The sequence below is a fragment of the Diadema setosum genome, chromosome 8 (assembly GCF_964275005.1).
Source record: "Diadema setosum chromosome 8, eeDiaSeto1, whole genome shotgun sequence".
In the NCBI taxonomy this organism is placed as follows: Eukaryota; Metazoa; Echinodermata; class Echinoidea; order Diadematoida; family Diadematidae; genus Diadema; species Diadema setosum.
In genome coordinates, this window is record NC_092692.1 from 23,357,052 (window position 1) to 23,374,049 (window position 16,998).

Sequence of the window (16,998 nt, forward strand, 5' to 3'; positions counted from 1 at the left end):
GCATGCCGTCTGACGTCACAATGCTTACACTAGCAGTGCGCACTCAATCAGTTGTTACAAGTGCGTCGCGCGCTACTATACGCGCTGTCAATCCTGTAAACAACTTCTAGTTCGGGCTGCCGGCCGGCCTTTCTTGTGCATAACATGTGTGGCGTACGTATACTCTTATACGTACAGCAGTACTTATGTGCGGGATTTCCGAGTGCGACGTGCATAAATGTTTGGGACGAACATCTTCCGACGTCTTGATTCACAAAGGTACGTGAAAAATGCTGTTAGCTTTCGACCCATTTTATAAAAACAAATGGTGCACAGGATTATTTCGTGGCGTTAGTGGAGATCCAGCTCACTCTCGGGTATTTACAATGTAGTGCATGTTTCACAATTGTAAATACCCTCGAGTGCGCTACATCTCCACTAACGCACTCTATCCTGTGCATCATTTGTATATTACCGCTCTAATTGTATCGCTCTGATCGAGAAAACTCGGGAAATTTCTGAAATAGCGGGATAGTAGCGCGCTATTTGATAATGTGAAAACGACTCGAGAAATTAGCGCGATGAATCCCATTGTGCCTAGCGTGTGTGACCCGATCGATCGAGGCAAACTGCACACAAGTCATGAGGAATTTTTGAGAGGACACACACATTACTGATGCTATTTGCACATACTCAGCTGTCGAATTAGCTATTTTAAAATTGTTAATTATTCGGGCTACCCCCTCTTCGGGCTGATGTGAATAAGAAATGAAATAGCGCTCTAATTCGCAATCGTGGAAAATATTTCGGGCTTAGATTTTTATCGGGCTGATGTGAAAACGCCTAATAAGTATGTGGGGGTTTTTCATAGTCCCATTACCATAATTCAACATCATGCTTATGCAAATATGATTGCTGAAAGTTCCAAGAACTTAGTTTTATTATCCTGTAAGCGAAGCAAATCTTAATTTTGCTCATGCAGTTCGAGTTCCTATCTCAGCTCATGAAAAAACCGATAAAATGCTGATTGGGGTGATAATAGGCCTACTACCAGTAAATAATTATGCACGTCGAAGCCGCGAAAGCACGGGTAATGGGCAAATCGGTAGCTAGGGAACTACAGTTTTGCTACAAAAACCAATAGAATTTCAGTTAAATGAAAATAAACAGTCTGGTTTACCAATCTCTATTCAAGCCGCCTTTCAATGTCTTCTCCATCATCAAACCGAGCAACAGCTATCTGCACCGTGGACTAGGCTTCTTCTTCTTCTTCTCGAGTCACTACACAAGTCCTGTCCAGTGCAGAGCGCAGGATCTGGCTTTGGTGTTGAAAGTCTCCAGATCATTGACAGTGCATGGCTCTGGTAGGAGGGGGCAGACCAAAAGATGTTGCATTGTCTGATCCTGCCCGCAGTCGCAAGCAGATTCTCCATCCCTATTGTAGCCCCATTTCTGCATGAGGACTTTGCATCGTCCTGTTCCTGTCCGTAGGCGATTCAGGCATGACCAGGTGGGCCATGCCTCACTTGAACCCGGAGGGAGTGATTCACTTGGTTCATAGGAGAGCTGATGCGTCACAGTCTGGAGGTGGGGGGACCATAGGGTAATCCTTCGACCGTGGACGGTGCCATCAAGGGATTCGGTTGAATGGAGAAAACTGCGTCTAGATTTGAGTCTCTTTTTAGCAGGTTCACGATTGTAGAGTGGGTGTCGAGGGTTAACTTCTTGCTTGGTTTTCTCCATCTGTGCTGAGACCTCTCGCCTGATGTGTGATGGGGCAATACCACACAGTAAGTAAAGGTCATCTACTCTTGTTGGTCGCAGACATCCAGAGATAGCTCTGCAAGCTGCATTCAGGACTGGGTCGATCTTTGCAGCATGGGATGACCTACACCAGACAGGGGCTGCATACTCGGCAGTGGAGAAGCATAGAGCAAGAGCTGTGGTGCGGATAGTTTTGGCATCTGTTCCCCATCTTGTATTAGCAAGCTTCTTCAATATGCTGTTCCTTGCTCCAGCTTTCGCCTTTGTCTTGGCAATGTGCTCCTTGTAAGTAAGGGAACGATCCAGTGTGACGAACGATCCAGTGTGACACCTAGATAGATCGGCTTCTTGGTGTGTTTAAGCCATTTTCCATACCATCTGACCCTCAGTTGTCGGTTAGCATCTCTGTTCTTAAGGTGGAAGACGCTAAGTTGAGTCTTCTCAGGGTTTGCACGTAGGTGATTTGCGGCATAGTAAGGAGTTAGGCCTGCCAGAGCATCACTGAGTGCTTTTTCCACCTCTTCAAAGGATTGCTTCTGTGAGGCAATGCAGAGATCATCAGCATACAGGTAGCTCCTTGTACTTGGATGGATTGGTTGGTCATTCGTGTAGATGTTGAAAAGAAGCGGGGCAAGGACACTTCCTTGCGGGAGACCGTTTTTCTGTCTCCGCCATCTGCTGCGGGTACCATTCAGATTCACGTAGAACCGCCGGTTTGAAAGCAGGTTCTGGATCAATTGTGTCAGCTTGACATCCTTGGTCATCTCAAAGACTTTCCTTGTAAGAATCCTATCTATGGTTCACTGTATCGTAGGCCGCAGAGAGGTCAACAAAAGCTGCTCCAGTTATCAGCCCTTCCTCAAACCCATCTTCGATGTACTGTGTGAGATTCAACAGTTGGCCAGTACAGGACTTTCCTGGCCTGAAGCCTGCCTGCTCGGGAATGAGGAGCTCATCTACAAAGGGGGCGATACGGTTGAGTAAGAGCCTTTCAAAGAGCTTGTATGTGTGGCAGAGCAGGGAGATAGGTCTGTAACTCTTTGAGCTGGCTGGGTCTTTGCCTGGTTTGAGTAAGGCGACTACTCTGGATTTCCTCCATAGCTTTGGCAAGGTGTTGTCACTCAGGCACTTGTTCAGCATGTCAAGCAGCCACTGGGGTGCAACAGGTCCAAGATGTTTGATCTGTTCACAGAGGATATCATCTAATCCAGCTGCCTTATTACTCTTCATTGCTTTGGTAGCACTACACAGATCATTCATGGTGAAAGGTCTTGTGAAGTCAGATGGCCCTTGGGAAGCTGTCTCAGCATTTTGGGGGAGCTTGGCTCTTCTTGGGTGGTGGTTAGGGTTACCCTGGCTGTTCACAAGGAGTTGGTGAGCGACTTGGTCAGCAGTAACTTGAGGCCTTGGTTGGGATTTCGTAAAGTCGTTCCCAAGGATCCGAATCGTTTTCAAAGCTTTCATGCTGCTGTGGGTCATATCTGTTGATTCAATGAATTCCTGCCACTTCCTCCGTCTGCTATCCATAATGGCAGTGGTCAAGTTTTCCCCACGTTCAAGTGTGTCAGCACTGAAGGGGTCATTCTCAAAGTGCCTGACGTATTCGTTGTACAGCACCTTGGAGTCATCTGTCAAGCCTGGTGTATAGCTTGTACGGCATCCTCGTGGGATATTTTTCCTTGATGATTTCTTGATCAACTCTACAAAGGTATCGTAGTGGGTAGGAAGGGCAGGCAGGTCCTGAAGATATGAATCCAGGTCTACGGCAAACTGTTCCCAGTTTGCTTTCCTCAGGTTGAAACGTCTGCGAAGGGGAACTGTGCGGGGAGTGATAGCTGCATTCACCTTCAGTCCGATTGGTCGATGCTGGGTATGTGGGATAGGATCAAGCACAACCTTCTCACACTGTTGAGCGATGTTGTTTGATACAAACACCAGATCAGGGTTGTAGCCACGTCTTTATCTACAGCTGTTGAAGGAGGAGGGAAGTTTTGCATCATGAATAAGTGACAACTGGTTTGCATCGGACCAGTTCTCCACAAGTTCGCCGTCTTCGTTGGTTTCTCCATATCCCCAGATGATGTTGTGACTGTTGAAATCACCAATAGCCACATTAACTCGGCCATCGGTGACTCCTGGAGGTAGGCAGAAAGTCTGAGTTGGAGGTTTATAGATGGAGCTTACAGAAATCCCCATAAGCCCAATGGTTAGGACTTCAATGTTGTCCGTGTCTGACATAGAAAACTTATCCACAATCAGGCCATTGCGTGCAAAAATTGCGCTGCCATACTGGTCATGTGGTATTTCCGCTATGAGGGTCATGCCATCGATGCGTGGACGAATACGTGAAGACCCACGATGTGTCTCCTGCAGACAAAGAATGTCACAATTGTTCTTTATACACAGGTTAGCCAGAAGATCCTGCTTGGTGCCTGTGAGACCTTCAATGTTGGATGAGATGATACTCAGGGCCGGTCCTGATAAGGACCCATGTTTATGACGCTGGCGCTCATCAACAGATCGGTCGTTGGTAGCCATTGTAATGAACTAGTAGTTGTGTAGTGTGGTAGAAGGATTCGCAGGAGAAATTCCTGACAGGGACCGCGACGTGAACGCTCCTTCTTTGGCCCCCAAAGGACTAGGCAAAACTGCAGGAATTTTGTCACAAACATCTGCATGTTCAGAATCTGAACTCGAAAAGTCAACCCTCTCTGCCACGCTACTATCCGATGAATCGCTCATGTTTGGGAAAGGGTTATCCAAAGAAAAATAGTTGTGTTATCCAATGTAGACGAACGACAAGAGCTAATAGAATCTGTATACAACATCGTGCAAATAGAGCTGAGTAGCGTCTGCTCGAACTCGCATCATTCTTGAGATGACGTCTCAGGACGTACGCGCGCCGTTCGCGTGTTTTGACAGAATTTCAAGTGGCGTTCCCAGAGCTGTAGCTTCTCTCAAAATAGCGCTTTCATTCGTCAGAATCATCAAAAAGTAGTCGTAAATGCGAAATCAGCACATAGCAATACAAAAGATTGGCCTAAACATGAAAATTAGGCTCATTTGGGCTTCAGGGCCCCTTTAAAGCATCCAAGCGGACCATTAATAAATGGACGCGCAAACGCACGTGCAAATGGACGCGCAAACGCAAACTGAGACAGCTGAAGAACAGACACAAACACCTCAGCAGCATGAGGGTTTTCAATTCTCTTGCGACCAGTTGCTGGCATTCCTAGTGTTCGTTGTAAACAATCTAGACAATCCAGCGTCAAATTCAAAGTCGAACCGGATAAAACTTGTGGTGGATGCAGCGAAGAAGTGTTTTGGAAAAAACACTGACCCCTCCACCATACATGCATTGTTGAATGATGTTTAACTTATACCATGCATGGGTCCCTTGTCCTTTCTGCAATGGAATGCTCAAGGACTTCCTTCCCATGGATGCGAACTACAATCTTACTTAGCATCATGCCATACAAGCAAACCTGATATCATCTGTATTCAGGAAACATGGTTTAAAGAAAATAACGTTGTGCAATTAGAAAATTATACTTGTATACCACATAATAGAACCATAGGAAATAGAGGTGGATGCGCCATATATATCCGAGGAGACCTCAATTATCGCTTGATCGATACTCCTACGGATGAAGAATATCAATGTGTGGAAATTTCTTTTGGTAACCTAGTACTAAATGTTATTAATTTGTACAACCCTTGCAAAAGAATAACGTGTAATTATTTGAGTGACATTTGGAATAGAATAAACAGACCTATTATTTTGTGCGGAGATTTCAATAGCCACCACGAAATGTGGGGTAGTGATTATTGTGACAAAAATGGAAAAGAAATTGTCTCCCTTCTCTCAGAAAACGATGCTGTCGTACTGAATAATGGTGATCCGACAAGACTCGATCCTCATACTGGTACACTCTCTTGTTTAGATCTAACTATTGTGAGTAGGAGGTTAGCCGTTAAGAGTAAATGGAGTGTCATTTCGGATAGATTCGGAAGTGACCACTTCCCCGTGGAAGTGACTATAGAAGTATCCGGAAATGAGTATAAGAAAGAAACGTCATATGATGGGAAATGTTACAAGAAAATTGACTGGAGTATATATAAATAAGAGATTGATGATTGTTTTTTAATGAAAATGGAATCTTATGATGTGCAGAGTGAATATAAATTGATGTTAGAAGTTATTAATGATGCTGTTCAAAAGGCGTCTGTAAAAACGTCATTCCTCTATCCCGTGGTGGAATAAAGACTGTTGGGATGCAGTTAAAGTTAGAAATAAAGTAAAAAGAAAATTTATGAGATCGGGAAAATATGAGGATTTATGTGAATATAAGCAGAAAAAGGCGTCTGCGCAGCGTGTTATTAGACAGGCTAAAATGAATTATTGGAGAAATTATTGTAAAAATATGAATCGTTTTACTCCAGTCGCGCAAATATGGAGAAAGATAAGGAGAATGAGAGGAGAGCATAGTACTAACGAGAAAGCTATTATGAACGTTAACGGATTATTATTACTGATGAATCTGACGTCGCAAATGTTTTGGGTAGTTGTTATCAAGAAAATGATCGTGTATATAATGAAAACAGTTCGGAGGAAAATGATGTTTCCTATTTACATAGTATACATGTCACTTAAATGAACCATTCAATTTTGGTGAATTTAGACTAGCACTTAGAATGTCAAAGGAATCCACTCCAGGTCTAGATGGCATTTGCAAACGCCACATTGTAAATATGTCAAAAAGTGCTCAGCAGAAAATACTGGAATTGTTCAATCGTATTTGGGAGACCTCTGATCTTCCACACGATTGGTTACATGCAATTCATATCCCAATACTAAAACAAGGAAGGTGTAAGACAGATCCTCATTCGTATAGACATATATCATTAGCCTCATATTTGTGTAAGATCATGGAGAGGATGATCTACAAGAGATTGGAATGGTATGCAGAAAAACACGATCTCTTATCTGAATACCAATCAGGATTCAGAAAGGGCAGAGGAGTCCTTGACTCGATAGTCATGTTGGATACAGATGTTAAGAAATGTGTGATAGATAAAGGTTATTTGGGTGTGTTATTCATGGATTTAGATAAAGCGTATGATTCTATTGAGAAGTGTAGTATGATGAGGAAGTTGAAGATGGTTGGGATCAATGGAAGATTGCTATCATGGATATCATCCTTTTTATCAAACAGATCATTTAATGTAAGAGTTAAAGGACAACTCTCTAACAACTTCCGTACTGATGATAGAGGACTACCTCAAGGAAGTGTTATATGTCCTTTGTTATTCAATATTTACGTAAGTGATATATCCAAAGGATTATCAGTTGCTACTACATTTTTATATGCTGATGATATTGCTCTGTGGATTTCTTGTAAAAATCTGAAATTATTAGCAAAGAAATTGCAGTCTTGTGTGGATCTTTTATATGAATGGAGTAAATCCTGGAAAATGAATTTTTCAGCAGAAAAATCGTGTTATATGGTATTTACTAATAAGAAAGGTTACACTGATATGAATGTATGTATGAATGGTTTGAAATTAAAGCAAGTACACAGTTATAAATATCTCGGAGTGTTATTTGATAGTAATTTGAATTGGTCAAAGTATATTGAAAAAATTAAGGTTAGTTGTCAAAAAAAGAATCAATTTAATGCGATGTGTATCTGGTGCATCATGGGGAAGTGATTTTTATGTCCTCAATTTGATGTACAGGCACCTTATCAGACCAGTAATAGACTTTGCTGCAGAGGTGTACGATTCTACCTGCAAGACTATTAAATCTACCTTGGATTCTATACAGTATCAATGTCTAAGGTTAGTTACAGGAGCTCTCCCTACAACGTCTTTAGAGGCTCTGCACGTGGAGTGTGGCGAGATGCCTTTAGAACTTAGACGTCAGTTATTGGCTGATAGATTGAAATACAGAATATTAAGTTCTAGTACCAATCACCCATCAAAAGCTTGCTTTATGGACTGTTGGCAATATCACACGAGAAAATGTGAAGAAAATAAGAAATATCAACCCATAGCTGTTCGCACTCTAAATCTAGATGCGGAGGTAGAAAATGTCTGTGTACCAGTACACCCTCCATGGCATGTCGTAGAGCCTGAAATATGTTATGATATCCATAACAGGGTCAGTAAATCTGATATGGTTCATGAACAAAGAACAGTTAGCGAAGAAGTGATAAATACTCGCTGGATATATCATTTAAGAATATATACTGACGCATCCAAAGAGACTGATAGCGGTGCTACGGCAGTTGCCTTTTACGCTCCTCAGCTGAATGTTTCAGTAGGGAAAAAAGTTACGTCAATTTCAGTATGTAGAGCGGAGCAAGTAGCCATAGTAATGGCATTAAACTGGATAGAAGAATTTCAGCCAGTATCAGATGTGGTGATATTAACGGACTCTTTGAATAGTTTGCATGAAATAAAAAATGTTTCCAGTGATAATATAGTGCAAGAAATAATGTTTAAGATTGCGAATTTATATTACATGGGAATAACAGTATCCTTTGTATGGATTCCTTCACATTGTGATATTTATGGAAATGAAATGGTAGATTCTTTGTCAAAAGCAGCCTTGAAAAGAGAACATGTAGATATATTTGTTAAAAAAATCATATAGTGAAATACGAGCAATGATTGGGAGATATTATAACGCGATCTGGCAGAGTCAGTGGGACGCATCCGATAGAGGGCGCCATTTATATATCGTGAAGAAGAATACTACTGCCGGTCACATCACTGAGTTGTCGTACAAGGAGAGAGGAAGTTGTTGCTTGTAGATTGAGATTTGGTGTGGCAAGATTAAATCATTTTATGTATATTATTGGCAAACATCCGACGGGAATGTGTGCCACATGTATGGTTCGAGAAACTGTAGAGCATTATTTATTACATTGTGATATGTTTGAAGATGAGAGGAAGTTGATAAAAACAGAAGTTAATCAGAAAGAGTTAAATATATATGGTTTATTACAACCACGCAATATACATATTGTTTTGAAATACGTCAAAAGGACAAATAGATTTAGATTGCTGTAGACCCTGTGTCTTTTTTTTTCCTTCTTCTTTCTTTTTCTCACACAGTTTTCTAGGTTTGTTTTTTGGTTGCTGTATTTATAGCACACTAACATTGTTGATAAACTCACTTTAATTAAGCTCCAAATGAAAGTGCTTACAGTATGAGAAATTGATTATTATTCAAATTGTTTCTAAAAATTTCTGATATCTTTGCGCCCCCCGCCTGCTCTCCGTGTATATGAGTGGCCTAGGCCTTTGTGCTGAGAAGCCTGCTAAATGTACATAGCTGGGTTGGCAAGATTATACCATTAGACAGCGGTTGGCAGGTTTAGTGGACCAGTGCAAAGGACAGGTTTTTTTGTTTTTGTTTATTCTATAACATATTTTTTGAAAAATATTTTTGTTTATGATAAGTTCAAAAAAATTAACGTGGTGTCTAAAAATAAAATAATGAATTGTTTGGCGTGAAATATTCGAGTTTTGAATGCAACGCCAAAATTATAACAACAACAACAACAACATTAATAAATGTTGTTTCATAGCATTTAAACTGCCCTCTATTGCAAGTACACTGTACCTGGATGTACACCGACGTGTGCATGCGCTGTGCTTTGCCTTGCCTACACAGCGCGAGCACCCACCCAAGCAGCGCAGCGGAAGGTGCACAACCACTGTGCACAACCCTTGCCTTTTCGTACACACAGATTGTCGCTAGCGCTTAGCATATCATCAGTAGAGGCTACTATGTAATCCCGTGAGATTTTTGTGCCAATTTTTTTCTTTTTTTTTTGGCGAACTTTGTCAGTTTGGGGGTGCTGAACCCAAAAAACTTTGGTTCCATTTTTTCCAACCCCGTCTTCAGCCGCCATTTTGAATTTCAAAATGGCCGCCATAGCAAACTGCATTTTGACTCATATCTCATAAAGTGAGCATTGTAGAAGCTTCAAATTTGGTGCAAAATGCATGGCTGTGGTTTCAGACACCCGTATACATTTTTTTCTGCTATTGCGGATTGTTTTGATACAATTTGTAGGCTGCCATCTTGAAATTCAAAATGGCCACCATAGCAAACTGTATTTTGACATATATGTCATAAAGTGAGCATTGTAAAAGCTTCAAATTTGGTGCAAAATGCCTGGTTGGGATGTCAGACACTCTGATACATCTTTTTTTTTTATATTGTGGATTGTTTTGATATAATTTGTAGGCTGCCATTTTGAAATTCAAAATGGCCACCATAGTTTTTTTTTTACCCATATCTTAGGTTGCAATTATGGCAGAAGCATAAGATAAAGTATAAAATAAGAATACACATACTTGAGGTGAACACCGTTCAAGTACAACTGTTTTATAATTGTAGATCATTAGATAGGCCACCATCTTGAAATTCAAGATGACTGCCGTAGAAAAACATACAATACTGTGGTAAGCACCTTAGATGAATTTAATTATGATGATAGTGGCTACTTGTCCATAGTGCACAGGTTTACCTTACAGTGCTCGTTGCGCTTCAAAAATGAAAAGATAGATGTATACATGTATATACATGTTGAAACAAAACAATAGAGAAGAAAATGGCAAACAATTTGTCAGATTTGTCCCATACGTATGGGCAAGCGTGTATGCATTACGTACGTCTTATAATAGCCAGGTGGGTATATGCGGTTCACATATAGCTATGCGCTTAATACACACGTAGTAAGTAATTTGTTTTTGTCCCTCAGGCAACACTTTGGAACCTCGTCTGTAATGATTATATTCAATCCCAGTCAGATATTTTTACATTAGCAAGCATTGATACAATAATGAAGGCGATCTTCAAAAACTTGATGCTGAATGAAGACAAACACAGAAAAGTCTCGCAATGGCAAGAAATGTCATGATCACCTTAACAGGCATCCCATTCACAAGCTTGTTTTGTTGGCCACAAACTGAAACAAGTCATCAGGGAGCTCATAATTGCTGGATGTATTTCTCGAATACAATGTAGCACAGAATGAATAAGCAATAAGTAGGCTTTTTCTTGATTGCCGTTGTGTGGGTCATCCTCAATTATCAAGGCTTCCAGGATACTTAATACTACGCCAACAGCGGCTCAATGCTTCTAAAACTACAAAGAGCAATAATAGCTCAGTTCTGTGGCACTTTGCATGCATCAGAATTCCTCAACAATTTTAGAAGACCATCACACGAGAGTAATCTAAAAAAAAAAAAATGTCACTACATTGAAGCTGATGAATGTGGTGTTTGGCAATCCGGTATCAGAAACATTCAAGGGGGATATTCTAGAAAGAGATGAAAAGGGAAGTTTTCATGTTCTGTACTAAGAATTTATGTCAGAAAGAATTTTTTTTTTGTAATCTATCTGGGGTAATATGAGAAAGGCCAGACCAGGATGCAAACTCATTAAACTTAAGAGGATCACCAACTTCTCAAAGCATTTCTACTGGTTCAACAGTCTGATAGACCTGTCATTAACCAGTTATTGCTGGACGATACAATTACCGGAAGGTTTAAGTTTTGAGTAATTCTACAATAACTCTTCATCTCATAATGGCCTTCTCCTCATTCTCACTAAGGTTCATTTTTCATACCCATGCCGTAGAAACCCACAAAGCAGAGCCAAGTAGCCTGAAACTTGAAATACTGAGCAGTCAATTCCATCTGATATAGAGACCACATGACAGAAAGAAAAGAAACAAAGGGTTCATCATAGATGCCATGATGGGAGCTGTCACCCGTCACTCATAACGAGGAAGCAGATAACCTCATTCCATTGCATGTACTAGATGCTACTTCAAGAGCAACAGGGTAAATCAGACACTGATATTTTCATTTTTTTGATGGATCTTTGCTTTACTTACTGCATTGCATGTTGTCTGCTCCATTACTGGAAAAGGAAATAAAAGTAGAGTTACAGCATTGTTGAGAGATATGTTCTGCAGTTTGTTGCAAAAAAAGGGGGAGGGTCTTCTTGGTCATGCCTTTCGTGGTGCCGACTGAAGTTGAAACTTTGAGGAGCAAGGAGTATCTAAGCCTTGAATCCTGTAGAATGTGAAATGACACAGCCCATGCCTTCCTGAAGTTGGGCATGGATGACTTCAACCAGGACAATCTCTCGCTTTATCCTTCTAGACTATTCATACAACACATTCAGAAAACAAACCTCGTAAACTTCCATAACCTACTTTGTGCCTCTATACTACAGGGGAATATAATATGGTATATTGTAGTTATTTCCCGAGGGTATACATAAACTGTGCAATTAGATGCTTTGAGCTTCCCAAATCAACAGTAGCCACAGAATTCATTATCTTGTTCGAATACATGCTATGAGTGACCATCCCATGAATTCTAGAGTATGGCAAGAATGTGGCATAGTGGCAAGAAATGCAAAATCCATTGTTTCTGGGAGAATTTGGCGCCGCATTTGGCCCAGTTTGCGTTTACAGTGAGAAAAGGCCGGGCTCGGGACTACCTCCAGAGCTTGGCCAAATGCGCGGCCAATTTTGGTACCGCGCATTTGGCCTTTTGCGCGTTTGTAGTGAAATGAAGGCCGGGCTCGGCCGCCCGAACCCAGCCCTTTCACTCACTGTAAACGAGGGCTGAGGCAAGGGAGTAATTGACCCGTGACACAGGGAAACTGGAGAATTCGTGTCTTATATTTTTACGCGGCCTAAAAAGGATATGGGTACACGCATTATCATAGACCTATCTGACTTCAACAAATATCTCCAGTACCAGCATCTTAAGATGGAAAATATCCACACCGCAATCGAGCTCATTTCAGAAAATAGCTCCTTGGCTTTAGTCGACCTTCGGGACGCGTACGATACAGTACCTGTGCATCAAACACACAGGAAGTTCTTGAAGTTCTGGAAAAATCGACTTTGGCTATAGATTCAAAATACTGTCTAATGGCCTGAGCACAGTGCCAAGATTATTCACTGAACTGCTCAAACCTGTATTTACGTTACTGAGAGAGCAAGGGCATGTAATTGGATACCTTGACGATATACTCATTGTTGGAGAAAGTGAGATTCAAACTATACAACGGTTTTGGAAACCACTAGCATCTTGTGGGGGTGCTGTGGCATAGTGGATAAGACTCCCGACTCCCGATCGGAGGACCCGAGTTCGAATCCCGCCCAGTGCTTACGTCCTTGGACCAGATGTTTTTACCCACTGTGTCCCTCTCGACCCAGGTGTATAAATGGGTTCCTGGCAACGCTAGGGTAATAATAATAGCAGGGCCCTCTGGTAGAGCAGTGGCAACACTGAAGAGGCTACCCTGGGTAAATAAGACCTTATTATTATTATTATTATTATTATTATTATCATTATCATTATCATTATTATTATTGTTATTATTTTTATTATTATTATTATCATTATCATTATTATTATTATTATTATTATTATTATTATTATTATTATTATTATTATTATTATTATTATCTTTGCACAACTTGGGTTCTTGGTACACCCAGATAAATCAGTACTGTGCCCCACTCAGAGATACAGTTTCTTGGTTTCACCCTGATAACAAATCAGAAGAATAAACTACAGTCCTTGTGTACTAAACTTCTGCATGCCATACAGCAAACGCCAGTATCAGGCAGGTGGCTAGAATCATCGGTAAAATGGTAGCATCATCTCCCGCAGTCTAGTACGGGGCTTTATAAAGGGACAAAATCAAAGCACTGAATAAGGGGCATTTTGACAGAAAAATTTGCCTATCTTTGAAGGAAAACAAGAGCTACGATGGTGGATAGCAATGTGCAGTCATCTTTCTCACCCTTACGACATCCTAAACCCATGCTCGAATTGTGCACAGATGCCAGTGGCAAGGGCTGGGGGGCATCTGATCATCATACCACCCATACAGGGGGTAGGTGGAATGAAGACGAACTGTAAAAGACCAGGGAGAATAAGATTAATTATCTGGGGACCCTGGCTGCTGGTATGGGACTCGCGTCTTTCTGTTCTAAATCACAAAACAATTTACGGCTAAATAACAGTACTGCCGTCGCGTACATTAACAAGGGAGGCATTAAATGGATGCACGTCACGAGACCGACACCCACGAGTCATACGGCCCACAAGTTATACAGCTCACAAGTCATACAGCCCACGAGTCATACAGCTCACAAGTCATACAGCCCACCATTTATACAGCCCACGAGTTCGACATCAAGTAAAATAAGCCCAGGAGTTATACGGCTCACGAGACCGACACTACGCACAAAAGGCTCATGAGACCGACAGTAAGCAATCAAAGCCCACGAGACCGACACTACACTTAAAAGATCCACCAGACCGACGCTACGCATACAAGGCTCACGAGACCGACATTACGCAAAAGAGGTTCACGAGACCGACATCAAGCAAAGAAGGCCCACGAGACCGACAGGATGAACAGCGCCACCTATAGACCAATAAATTGTATAGGGTGTCCTGATAATAGCATAGGAAGATATGAGAGATGGAAAAGAAGAGTTGCCATCTCCGGCAGGGCAGGGATGGCATTATTAAAGCTCTAAAATTAATCCATACATCGTTCTTGCCCTCTTTTTAATTCATTTGTGGGGGGGGGGTTGTCCCTTTTTTTGGGGGGACATGAAGAATACAATTCTATTTTTCTACTTGATAACAATGTCGCTCCCTGACACACTTGTCCCCCCCCCCCCAGAAGTATGTAGAAATACATGTTTGATGTCGTTCATAATTATGTAGATGGTCACCATCTTTCAATTGATAGCGTGACGAAATTACAACCGCCAGTATGTTATTTTTCCGTTCATGGAACACCCTGTACAGGTGATTGACATGTAGATGGCGCTGTTTATCCTGTCGGTCTCGTGGGCCTTCTTTGCCTACTGTCGGTCTCGTGGGCTTTCTTTGCTTAGTGTCGGTCTCATGAGCCTTTATTGCTTAGTGTCGGTCTCATGGGCTATGTTTGCTTAGTGTCGGTCTCATGAGCCTTTCGTGCGTAGTGTCGAACTCATGGGCTGTATGACTCATGGATCTATTATTGATGTCGGTCTCGTGGACCGTATGACTCGTGGGTGTCGGTCTCGTGGGATGCCCCCCCCCCCCCCCCCATTAAATCCCTTGACTGTGATTGGGCAGCCCGAGAGATTTGGCAATGGTGCGAAACTCGTAAAATTTGGGTCACAGCTGCACACTTGCCAGGAAAACTGAATGTGGAGGTAGACCGCATGTCTAGAATTTTCACTGACCGCACAGAATGGATGCTATACCGTGCGGTTTTCCAAGAAATAACTTCATGTTTTAGGACACCAGAAATAGACCTAGTGTATATGCCTCCAGCAGGTAGAGAACTATGTCACATGGCTGCCCGACCCAATTGCCAAAGCTGTTGATGCCTTTACCCTCGATTGGGCAAAGTGGTACTCTTATGCATTTCCTCCTTTCTGCTTAGTTGCTAAGTGCACCCTAAAATCAGATCTGATAATGCAACTGGGATACTAGTTGTCCCAAAGTAGCCAAGCCATCCATGATTTCCTCTCCTAAACAATGATGGTGAATGAGGAACCGCTTGTTATTCATAGGAGTGAATCCTTACTAACATTACCAGTTTCTAACACTCCTCACCCACTTAACACTCGGATTGATCTTCTTGCTTGCAGGTTCTGTGCAAGCCCTTCAGAGATGCGGGATTGAATGCACGGATGATTGCTGTTATGGCCTCCTCTTGGAGAAAAGGGACTAAAATAACAGTATGCAGTGTACATAAACATAAAAGATATATGGAAATGTGGGACATTAACCTTGTTAACGAAATTATGATATAAAATGGAAGATTAAATTAGAACTTGCCGTTTGAAGTTTAATATTAATTTCATGAGTAATTGGAGGGTGAGATTACGTCCCACCTCACCCTCCCTCAATTTCAAACGTTAACTTAATCTCTTGTTATCTTCCTACATCAGTGGTCACATTCTTGCTTCTGATATTGAGTGGCGCGCGCACTAGCGGGATCTCTTGTATGACGTAATTTCACCCTCCAATTACACATACAATTAATATTAAACTTCAAACGGTAAGTTCTCGTTTAATCTTCCATAGACATCGATATGCCTAAAAGTTGCTTGTAACCAGAGATATTAGATTAAAAAAGAGCCATTTTGAATGTTAAGATGGCCGCCTCGAAAATAATCTGCAATTTCAGGACGGGGAAAAGTGCATCGAATGTTCAACATCATGAGCCCGGTATATGCTCGAAATGTGAACTTTCTGTATTGCTTACAACATGAGATACATAGGTTAAATATACATTCTGGTATGGCGGCCATTTTGGATTTCAAGATGGTCTCCTTTAATATCAAAATGAACCATCGTTCCAGAAAAAGATGTTTCAGAATGCCATGCATGCTCTTTTTGCATCAAATTTGAACCTTCCATGATGCTCACATTATGAGAATTGGGTCAAGATACTATTCACTACGGTGGTCATTTTGAAATTCAATATGGCAGCTGAAGACGTGGACAGAAAAATGGAACCAAAGTGTTTTGGATTCAGCACCTCAAAATTGACCAATTTTGACACGAAAATCTCACGGGATCCAATATTTCGACGTAGCAGACTGTAGTACATGCAATCGCAATACAGACGGTCCGACATTTGCAGACAGCATGGGCGTAAATCCCGGGGGGATGGGGGGATATATCCCCCCCTGAAATGGAGGAGGGGGGGATGGCCTGTACAATCATCTCCCCCTGAATTCTGAAAAAAAAAATGGAGGAAGCAGAAATGTGATTGTATCAATTTTGGCATATTGCATGACGTTTGTACGCCGGCCTTCAGACAGGTAACAGAGCTGAACAGTATTTTATATCTTGTAGGAAAATGTATACATAATTTTCTCAAGCGCTCGCTCGCTTCGCTCGCTCGCGAAGAAAGTAACATCGACATACAGTGTAAGGTATGGCTCAGACGTTGACAACGTCAAATAGTATAGGCCTATATGTAAACATGCTATGACGCGAGTAACTGGGGACCATCTGCAAGATATGTACGAAAACAAACAAACAAACAAACAAACAATAACAAAAACTATATTGCCATAATTGAACCCCCTCCATTTCCTGAATCATTCCTGAGAAACGACAGTGACTGGTGACTCAATCAGGATACATCTATGAGCATACCTTGAGCATTTAATCAAAGTGGAG